This window comes from Lipotes vexillifer, unplaced genomic scaffold (genome assembly GCF_000442215.2).
Source record: "Lipotes vexillifer unplaced genomic scaffold, Lipotes_vexillifer_v1.1 scaffold536, whole genome shotgun sequence".
NCBI classification, from domain to species: Eukaryota; Metazoa; Chordata; class Mammalia; order Artiodactyla; family Lipotidae; genus Lipotes; species Lipotes vexillifer.
Window position 1 is genome coordinate 425,974 of NW_006775074.1, and position 11,825 is coordinate 437,798.

The window sequence follows — 11,825 nt, forward strand, 5'->3', positions numbered from 1 at the left end:
CCGCGGCATGTGGGATCTTCCCGGACCGGGGCACGAACCCGTGTCCCCTGCATCGGCAGGCAAACTCTCAACCACTGTGCCACCAGGGAAGCCCATAAATACATCTTTTATAACAATTTTCCTTAAACCTAAGTAACACATTATTTTCCAAGAAATAGGCTAATACCTCTAAATATAACTAAAAACAAAGTCCCCCCCTCCACCCCCAAAAAACAACTCTACCAAACCAGTAATGCTCAAAATTTGGCCACTGCCTGGGGTACAGATGGTAGACAGCTATGCATCTGAATTTTTAAAAAGTGAGGGTACATACAATTTACCAAATGGTCAAAGAAGTCAATGACTCAAAAGATTAAAAAACACTGACAGAAAATAGCATCAAAATGAAGGATGCACATTCAACATAATTGCCTCCAATCCTATAACCCTAAAAATTACAGAAATAAAGAATAAGTTATAATAGCACTAAAACCATGGGAGGTGAACTGTAACAGCACTTTAAAACAAGAACATGACCTTAACGAATGAGAAATTTCATCAATGAAAGACAAAAAACCAAATGAGAAGAAATGAGATGGAAGAAGCCACAGCCCAAACTACAACCAGAAGTAAACTGCAAACTATGGTATGTGTGTGTGTGTTGGGGGTGGGGGTGGGGGTGGGGGAATGGGAGGAGTTTCCAGGATGTTCCATGTTTAGTATAAAGTTGTTATGGGGTAGGGGGGCAAGAGAAAATCCTGCAGCAATCCTCAGGGTAATGAGCATTAGGAACAGCCAGGGAGGTGGATCCCCTTGCCCTACCATTGCCAAGCAAGGAAGTGGGCCTCAAAGGTATCTGCAATACACATAGACAAGTGATTCAAAAAGTGGAATAGTGCTTGACAGAAAGAAGATGAATAGGAAATCTCCATATCCAAATTCAGCTTGATATATCCTTCCCAATAGCAAGCCATGACTCTCCCTCCCATAATCACTAGATACAAACACTGTAGTATTTGTAGACAGACTTGATCAAATAAAAAATAAGCACACATCCAAAAACCAAACATTTAAGAAAAGTAGACAATATGAAATCTAAGCATCGAAATCAGTGAGTGGAAGAACTAATACCATAGAAAACAGAAATAGGAATATCTTCAGAAATAAGATAAGCCACAGGAGCCTAAAAGGAAGCATATCCTAGAGGTTAAGACTACGAGTGTTAGAATGATACTGCCTGGGTTTGAATATCTTAGTTCCATACTTATTTGCTATGTGACCTTGGTTTGGCAAACGACTCATGGTCTCTCTCTGCTCTAGTTTCTTCGTCTGTAAAAAAGGGATAACAATAGTACCTATGTCAATAAGGTGGCTATGATAAGTAAACAATATAATGTCTCTAAAGCACTCAGAGGCTACTGCTACTATTACTGTGAAATAAAGATCTATGATAAAAGCACTATTTAAGTTTTTGAATGTCAAATGACTGTTAAGATAAACAAAATAAAGGATGGGCTAAATAGTAAAAAGGTCAAAGATGCAAAGCAAATTAGTGACAAGACAAAGTATTCTGAGGGGTGGCATTAGAAAGATGGCACAGTAGGAGATATCAGCCTTCATACCCCCAACAAAAAATAAGAAATAGACAGCTATCCGTGAAGGAAAATATCCCCAGGAGGCTCATGCAGAACTGAGATCCTTCAGCAGCACAATGAAGCAAAAAATGGAGATCAACCATACAGAAGGATCACTAGGGAGACAGGCTTAGCTGAGACATCTAGAGACAGCCAGGAACAAAGAAGGGTAGAGGCTATCAGTATCAGCCATGTGGTAGGACCACTGCAGTGCCCAGTGTGGTCTGCTCTGTGGAGGACCTAGGCAGGCTCTTCAACTGAGGACAATAGCACCCATGACAGGTTTCACAAAGGAGGACCCTGTAAGTATTCATCAGGACAAACTCCAGTGGCCTGCTCTGCAGAGGACAACAGCAGCTTTCACCAAAAGCCATCACTGCCACAGGGCCCCTGAAGAGGGAGACATTGCTCTGTCCTCAGCAAGAAAGAGCTACTGCTGCACTGCCCCATGACCAGGGCTGCCACAACCCCCTAATCCCACAAATGTTCTGGACTCCAGAACCACTGTTGCTCTCTAAGTGTTTACACTTCAGACTCCAGCTCTGCAGCTGCTTTGTGTGTGCCTGAGCTCCAGACTCCAGCTCCATGGCTACTCCATGGGTACTCATCAGTACTACCATGATTAATAGGACACCTGTGAGCTGAACCTGGTGCCAAGAGAGATCCCCTTGGCCACAACAACTCCCTGTGGGAGAAAAAGAGACCAGAAGGTCCCCAACAGCCCTTAACAGCCCCATGGACACTTGCTGCCTTGGCCATTGAGGACCCCTGCAATCTTCACTAACACTGACCTCAGCTGTTGGAGCTACACAAAGACTACACCCCTGGATCTTCCCCAGAGTAAGAACTGCCACAGCCTATTCAGCTGGCACCCTCACACTTACCCACAGGTAAAGGTCTTTCCCGACCAAAACCATTCCATCAAACGGGAAGGCATAAATGCAAGGCTACAACAAAAGTGAAAAAAAATCAAGGAAACATGACACCACCAAAGGAACACAATTATTTTCTAGTAACTGATCACAAAGAAACAGATCTATGAAATGCTTGACAAAGATTTCAAAGTAATTGTTTTAAGGAAGCTCAGCAAGCTACAAGAGAACCCAGAAAGACTACTCAACAAATCAGGAAAACAATACATGATCAAAGTAAGAAGTCCAAAAGAGAGACAGAAATTACCAAAAAAACCCAACAACAACAACAACAACAACAACAACAAAACCAAAGAGAATACTGGAGCTGATAAATACAATGAATAAAATGAAAAAAAAATGCAGCAGAGAATATCAACAGCAGACAAGAACAAGCAGAAGAAAGAATCTGAGAACTAGAAGAGAGGTTACTTGAAATTATCAGGGCAGAGGGAAAAAAAGTGAAAAATAGCCTACATTAACTATGCATCAAGGGTAATGATGGCTGCATTATGAGAGTTCTAGAAGGAGAGAAAGGGGTAGAAAGCTTGTTTAAATAAATAATGACTAAAAACTTTCCAAATCTGGGGAGAGAAATTGATGGTCATCCAGGCATGTGATGTTCATAGGTACCAATACATATTCAACCCATAGAGGACTCCACTGAGAGACATTATAATAAAACTGTCAAAAATCAAAGGCAAAGAGAGAATTTTGAAAGCAAGAGTAAAAAACTTATACATGGGACCCACATAAGGCTATCAGCGGATTTCTCAGCAGAAACCTTGCACCAGACTACCATATATATAGTCAAAGTGCTTGAAGAAAAAAATTGCCAACCAAGAATATTCAGCAAAGCTGTCCTTCATAAAGACATTCCCAAACAAACAAAAAACCAAAAAAAAACCAAACACTGAAGGAGTTCATCACTACCACACTGCCTTATAAGAAATGCTAAAGGGAGTCCTTCAAGCTAGCATGAAAGGGCAATAATTCGTAACATAAAAACATATATAACAGTATAAAACTCACTAGTAAGAGAAGTATGTAATCAAATTCAGAAGATTCTACTATTGTAATGGTATATAAATCACTTAACTAGTATAAAGGTTGAAAGACAAAAATATCTATAGCTACAATAATTTGTTAAATACACAACATAAAAAGATTATAACATCTATAACATAACTGAAGGGGGGTGTAAAAGAATAGAGATTTTGCATATGCAACTGAATCAAATTATTAGCTTCAAGTTGACTGTTATAATCATAAAATGTTTTATGTAAACCTCAGGGTAGCCACAAAGCAAAAACCTATAGTAGATACAAAAAGATAAAGAGAAAAGAATCAAAGAATACTGCTAAGAAAAACTATCAAATCACAAAGGAAGACAGCACAAGAAGAAAGGAACAAAGGAACTAGAAAACAATTAACAAGATGGCAGTTGTTAAAGTCTTTATCAGTAATCACTTTGAATGTAAATGGATTAAATTCTCCAATCAAAAGACACAAAGGGGGAAATATATTAAAAACACAAGACTCAAACATATGCTTACAGAAACTCACTTCAGCTTTAAGGATACACATAGGCTGAAAGTGCAGAGATGGAAAAAAAATTCTATGCAAACGTAAAACAGAAGAGAGCAAGAATGGCTATACTTTTATCCAACAAAATAAACTATAAATCAAAAATTGTAACAGAGACAAAAGGTCATTCATTATAGAATGATAAATGGATCAACTGATCAAGAGTATATAACAATTGAAATAGACAGGAATGCAATAATAGTAGTGGGCTTTAATACCCTACTTCCAATGAGTAGATCAGAAAGAGAGAGTATGAATAAGGAAACACTGGACTTGAACTACGCTTTAAACCAAATGGATCTAACAGAGAACATTCCATCTAACAGCAGAACACACATTCTTCTTAAGTACATACCGAATATTCTCCAGTATTTGTGACCCACATACTGGGTCACAAAATGAGTCTTAACAAACTTAAGACAGAAATTATACCAAATATCTTTTCTGACCATAATGATATAAAATTAGAAATGAGTAAGAAAGCTAGAAAATTCACAAATATGTGGAAATTGAACAGTATTCTCCTGAACAATCAATGGGTCAGAGAAATAAAAAGAAAAATTTTAAAGTATCTTGAGATAAACACATGGAAACACAACATACCAAAATGCAACAAAAGCAATCTAAGACAGAAGTTTATAGCAATAAACACTGGCATTAATAAAAAACAGACCTTAAATAAACAGCCTAACTTTATACCTCAGTGAACTAGAAAAAGAAGAATAAATTATGCCCAAAAAACAGAAAGAAGGAAATAACAAAAATCAGAGCAGAAATAAATGAAATAGAGACTAGAAAAAAAGAAAAAAAAATGAAGTTTTGTTCAACTTTTTTAAAAAAAAGATAAGCAAAATTGACAAACCTTTAGCTAGACTAAGAAAAAAAAAAGAAGACAAAATCAGAAATGAAAGAGGAGGGCTTCCCTGGTGGCGCAGTGGTTGAGGGTCCGCCTGCCGATGCAGGGGACGCGGGTTTGTGCCCCGGTCCGGGAAGATCCCACATGCCGCGGAGTGGCTGGGCCCGTGAGCCATGGCCACAGAGTCTGTGCGTCCGGAGCCTGTGCTCTGCAACGGGAGAGGCCACAACAGTGAGAGGCCTGCGTACAGCAAAAAAAAAAAAAAAAAAAAAAAAAAAAAAAAAAAAGAAAAAAAGAAATGAAAGAGGAAATGTTACAACTAATACCACAGACACACAAAGGATCATAAGAGATTATCATGAACAATTATACACCAACAAATTGGATAACCCAGAAGAAATAGACAGAGTCTTAGAAACATACAACTTACATCAAAGACTGAACCAGGAAGAAATTTTAAAATCTGAACAGATCAATAACGAGTAAGGTGACTGTTGGGGGGTTTTGATCACTGATTCAAAGAAAAGCCTAGGACCAGATGGCTTCACTACTGAATTCTACCAAACATTTAAAGAAGAATGAATGCCAATCCTTCTCAAACTCTTCCAAAAAATTAAAGAAGAAACCCTTCCAAAATCATTTCACAAGGCCAGCATTACCCTGATACCCAAGTCAGACAAGGACGCAACAAGAAAACGACAGGCCAGGGTCCCTGATGAACAAAGATGCAAAAATCCTCAAGAAAATACCAGCAAATTGAATTCAACAGCACATTAAAAGGATCATACACCATAATTAACTGGAACTTATCCCTGAGTCAAGGATGGTTCACCATACGAAAATTAATAAATGTGATACCAAATTAACAGAATGAAGGATAAGAATCATATGAACATCTCAACAGAGGGAGAAAGGGCCTCTGACAAAATTCAACATCCTTTCATGACAAAAACTAAAACAATTAGGTATAGAAGAAATGTACCTCAAAATAATAAAGGCCATAGATGACAAGCCCACAGCTAGCATCATACTTCAATGGTGAAAAGTTGAAAGCTTTTCCCCTAAGATCAGGAAGAAAACAAGAATACCCACTCTCACTCTTCTTTTCAACACAGTCCTAGCCTGAGCAATTAGATAAGAAAAAGAAATAAAAGGCTTCCAAATTGGGAAGGAAGAATTTAAATTGTCTGTTTGCAGATAACATGATCTTATATACAGAAAACTCTAAAGGCTTCACCAAGGATACAAGATCAACATTTAAAAAATCAGTTGCATTTCTATACACTAACTGAATTATCTGATAGAGAAATTAAGAAAGCAATCCCGGGTTCTCCCACCGCCCCCGCTGTGGGTCCCAGCAGCTTGGGCGGCAGGAGGAGTGGCAGCGGCCAGCCAGCCCAGCTTCACAAAGGCTCTCAGTGTGCCGCGGCCCACAGGCACCCGGCACATGCCCACTCCACCGCCACGATGCCCAAGAGGAAGGTCAGCTCCTCTGAGGGGGCGGTGAAGGAGGAGCCCAAGAGGAGATTGGCAAGGTCATCAGCTAAACCAGCTCCTGCAAAAGTGGAAACGAAGCCAAAAAAGGCAGCAGGAAAGGATACATCTTCATACAAAAAGTGCAAACCAAAGGCAAAAGGGGGAGCAAAGGCAAAACAGGCTGAAGTGGCTAACCAAGAGACTAAAGAAGACTTACCTGCAGAAAATGGAGAAACTAAAAATGAGGAGAGGCCAGCTTCTGATGAAGCAGGAGAGAAAGAAGCCAAGTCTGATTAATATCACACCCCTGGTCCTATCAGTGGTCCCCATCTCCCTTCTTGTACAATCCAGAGGAATACTGTTATCAACTATTTTGTAAATGCAAGTTTTTTAGTAGCTCTGTTATCAACTATTTTGTAAATGCAGGTTTTTTAGTAGCTCTTGCATTTTGTAAACGCAAGTTTTTTAGTAGCTTAAAAAAAAGCATTTCGTGTAAATGCTTTTTTTTAAGAGGTGAAATCATTTGCTGGTTGTTTATTTTTTGGTACAACCAGAAAATACTGGGATATTGAATATGGGAGGCTTTGATTGTCTTGGGTGTCAGCTTAACATTCCACAGATGTCAGGGTAGCTTTTATATCTTATAATACAAAGCATACTAAATGGCAGTTTGGAGTCAGCTGTGCATTTAATGTCTTAAACACTTTAAATTACTTCTCTTCCCATGTTGTTTTTGGTATAATTGTTTCCTAAAGCAAACCACTCACGCCTTGGTCTTGGCTCTCCTGGGCAGAATTTTGTGCACTATGTAACATCTTTGGTCATGGTAGTCCGGTTCTTCTAGTAACTGTTAATGTGCTGTGAATGACTGACAATTTGAGTTTGTAGTGTATATGACATTAAATTGTGAATTAGTAGGACTTACGATGTAACAGCATATCAATATTTGAAGATATTGGTACTTAATATCCTGTGAAGGAAAATTTGCCTCCAAATTTTAAGCTGGAAAGTCACTGGAATAACTTCAGAAAAGAATTACAGCTACATGCTTTTTTAGATTTTTGGTACATATGTTGAGAATTGTGTACAAATTAAAATGTCTATGTACTGATCCTCAAAACAACCAATAAAATCTCAATTGTGAAAGACTTTCTTGAAGCACATAAAAAGAAAAAAGCAATCCCCCTTACAACAGTATAAAAATCAATAAAATATTTAACAATAAATTTAACCAAGAAGGTGAAAAACCTGTACACTGAAAACTATAATACACTGATGAAAGAAGACACAAATAAATGGGAAGATATTATGTGCTCACGGATTGGAAGAATTATCAATAGTATTGTTAAAATGTACATATAACCCAAAGCAATCTACAAATTCAGTGCAATCCCTTTAAAAATTCCAATTGCATTTTTCACAGAAATAGAAAAATAACCCAAAATTTGCATGGAACCCCCAAAGACACTGAATAGCCAAAGCAGTCTTGAGAAAGAACAACAAAACTGGAAGTATCACACTCCCTGATTTCAAAGTATGTTACAAAGCTATAGGAACAAAACAGTATGGTACTGGCATAAAAAAAGACACACAGACCTTTGGAACAGAACACAGAGCCCAGAAATAAACCCACACTTTTACAGTCAACTAATCTTTGCCAAGGGCACCAAAAACAAACAATGAAGAAAGAATAGTCTCTTCAAATAAGTGGTATTGGAAAACTGGATGTTATTAATATATGCAAAAGAATGAAACTGGACTCTTACACCATACACAAAAATCAACTTGAAATGCATATTGACTTCAATGTAAAATCTGAAACCATAAAACCCCTAGAGGAAAACAGAAAAATCTCCTTGACGTGGGCCTTGGCAATGATTTTTGAGCATACGATGCCAAAAACACAGGCAACAAAAGCAAAAATGAACAACTGGGACTATATCAAGCTAAAAGGCTGTGCATAGCAAAGGAAAGAATAAACAATATGAAAAGGCAACCTATGGAATGAGAGAAAATATTTGCAAACCATATATCTAATAAGGGGTTAATATCTAAAACACATAAGGAACTCATACCTTTAAAGAGCAAAAAAAAAAAAAAAAAAAACCCAAAAAACAAAAACCCACAAAAAATCTGATTAATAAATGGTCAAAGAAGTCAAAGAACCTGAAAAGACATTTTCCCAGAGATATACAAATAGCCAGTTAGGTATATGAAAGGTGCTCAATATCAGAGAAATGCAACTGAAAACCACAATGAGAAACACCCTCACATCTGTTAGTGTGGCTACTATCAAAAAGAAAAGAGGTAACAAATGCTGCCAAGGATGTGAAAAAAGGGAACCCTTGGTATATTGTTCGTGGGGATGTAAATTCATACAGTCATTATGGAAAATAGTGTAGAAATTCCTTAAAATTTTTTAAAGCAGAACTATCATGTGATCCAGAAATCCTACTTCTGGGTATGGAGTAGACCCTTGAACAATGTGGGGGTTAGGGTCATCAAGCCTCTGTAGTTGAAAATCTGCATATAACTTACAGTGAGTCCTCCATATACTTGGTTCCTCCACATCTGCAGTTCCTCTGCATCTGCAGATTCAACCAACTGCAGGTTGTATTTATCAGTGACAAATATCCACATATAAGTAGACCCATGTAGTTCAAACCTGCACTGCTCAAGGGTCAACTGTATACATAAAGGAAACAAAATCAGTATATAATATCAGCACTTCCATGTTCACTGCAGCATTCATTATTCATAACAGCCAAGACAGGGACTTCCGTGGTAGTCCAGTGGTAAAGAATACGCCTTCCAATGCAGGGGACATGGGTTAGATCCCTGGTTGGGGAACTAATATCCCACGTGCTGCGGGGCAACTAAGCCTGCACGCCACAACTAATGAGCCCGCACGCCTCAACTAGAGAGCCCACATGCCACAAACTACAGAGCCCATGCGCCACAACTAGAGAGAAGCCCACGTGCTGCAACGAAGAGCCCAGGCGTGCAACGAAAGATCCCGCATACTGCAACGAAGATCCCGTGTGCCACAACTAAGACCTGACATAGCCAAAAATTAAAATAAATACATACATAATAGCCAAGATACGTAAACAACCAAAGTGTCTGCTGATAGATGAATGGATAAAGAAAATGTCATTATATATTTATATAATGGAATACTATTCAGCCACAAAAAGGAAGGAAATCTTGCCATTGCCAATTTGTGACAACATGTATGAACCTGGAAGGCATTTATGCTAAGCGAAATAAGCCAGAAAGACAAAGAAAAATACTGTATGGTATCACTTATATGTGAACTCTTTTTTAAAAAAAGAGTTTAACTCAGAAAGAGAATAGAATGGTGACTGCCAGAGGATGGGGGATGGGACAAATGGGGAGAGGTAGGTCAAAGGGTACAAACTTCAGTTATAACATGAATAAGTTCTAAGGATCTAATGTATGACAAGGTGACTGTAGTTAGTAATACGTACTGTATTGTATAATTGAAATTTGCTAAGAAATGAGATCTTAAGAGCTCTCACCAAAAAAAAAAAAAAAAAAGAAGGAAAGAAACTATGTGAGGTGACGGATGTGTTACGATTGTGGTAATGATTTCACAATGTGTATGTATATCTCAAATCATCATGCAGTACACATTAAATACACACAACTTTGTCAATTATATCTCAATAAAGCTGAAAAGAAGTATTATGAAAAAATTAAGAAATCTAAAGGTAAATCCAGTTTTTACATTTAATCTTAAAAGAAGAATCATTATGCCCCACAGATGATTAGGAAAAAACACAAAAAACTACACACACCTCTCAATAAATTTCAAAACACTAAGGATAAAGTGCAACTTAAAATCATTCATAGAAAATAAACAGATTTTCTCCAAAGGAATATATCAGTCAACTGGCATCATTGAATGCTATAAAGGCAATGGAAATAATATAAAGGCAATGGAATAATATACCAAAATTTCTGACTAAGGAAAAAGGATTTTAAACTCAGAACTTAAAACAACATTTGTTTTCCAGCAACAATTCTGGAAATCTAAGCTAGAAATGCTACACACCCTCTAAAAGAAAGTACCAGAGCTAATTTTAAAAGCGAAACCTCCAAATGCTAGAAACAAAGTATTTATTGTACTTAAAGGAGGGACCATGGGAAGACTATCCCTTCAGAGATGAAAAACAATGTATCCACCAGCATGAAAGTGGCTAAATTTTTCTCCTCCCCAGGGAAGAAAGACTCCCATAAGAAAGGTAAACTCTTAACCTTTGTACCACTGCATGTTAGTCTAAATTTACAAGGGATCTACAAATCAAGAAGTTAACACTGAAACCAAGGTCCAAAAACTTGGATTAACAGTAAAAGCAAAAACCAAAAATAACTTGAGACTCAAATGAGCTTCATAAAGGACGGTTACAAACTATAGGAGGCAGAGGAGCACCATTAGGAAGTACACAACAGGAAAAGTAAGTAAGTAACATCCCCAAAACCTGTGAAAATAGTTCAAAGACAAAAGGCCTAGTATTTTAACAAGAATCAGGATTTTAAATTTTAAACGCAAATTTTTCACTTAAAAAAATGGACTCCAAGAGATTAATATGTTCTTAAAACTAAGAAACATGGGGTTCCAACTTCATAATCAAAATTGTTCTGAGTGGTATTTTTAACTTTCCATTTCGCATAATTCTTGTCCTCTCCCTCTCTGTTCAATCATTCTCTTCCCTGGCTTCTATAACTACAATAGTCTCCTATTTTTTTTACCCCACATCTCCAACCCTCTTCTCTGCTTTCTGTACAGGCAGCCTCCTCTACCCAAGATCCTCTCATTAACTGTAACTCTCCCCCAAGAGATGTCAGTCATACCTGGGTCTTCAATTACTATCAGTATGCCCACAATTTGCCAATATTATCTCCCCGTCTACATTTTTTTCCCCTTGAATGTCACAAAGGCATCTCAAACTCAGTATCCAACTAAACTCATGATCGGACACCACCTATCCACCCCCAAAACAAATACCTACACTGTGTCTGCTTTTAGTATTTTCTATCTAATTACCACCTAAATTGAAAAAGCCAAAAATCTAGGTGTCATCCTGGAGAGCTCCTTCCCTCTCACATCCTATACACAAATCATAACCAAGTTATTTTACTACTTAAATATCCTTGAAATTTGTCCACTCTTTCCTACTCTGATACTAGCACTGTAATCCAAGCTATCATTTTTTAACTAGACTACAGCAGTAGCCCCTAACTCATCCCCCTACATCCATTTTGCCCACGTCCTAATTCTCCAATCTGTATACTGTTTCTCAACAAAGAACATCTTTTCAAAATGCAAATGTGATCATATTGCAACCCCCTGCTGAA

At 37.8% G+C, this 11,825-nt stretch overlaps 1 protein-coding gene and 1 pseudogene across 1 annotated transcript in view; one reads left to right on the top strand and one right to left on the bottom strand.

Annotated features, from left to right (window-relative positions):
• The window catches only part of STT3B (STT3 oligosaccharyltransferase complex catalytic subunit B), a 96,675-nt gene that overhangs the window by 47,102 nt on the left and 37,748 nt on the right, over positions 1-11,825 (bottom strand). The window lies entirely within an intron of this gene.
• LOC103073563 (non-histone chromosomal protein HMG-14 pseudogene) lies at positions 6,435-6,740 on the top strand (annotated as a pseudogene).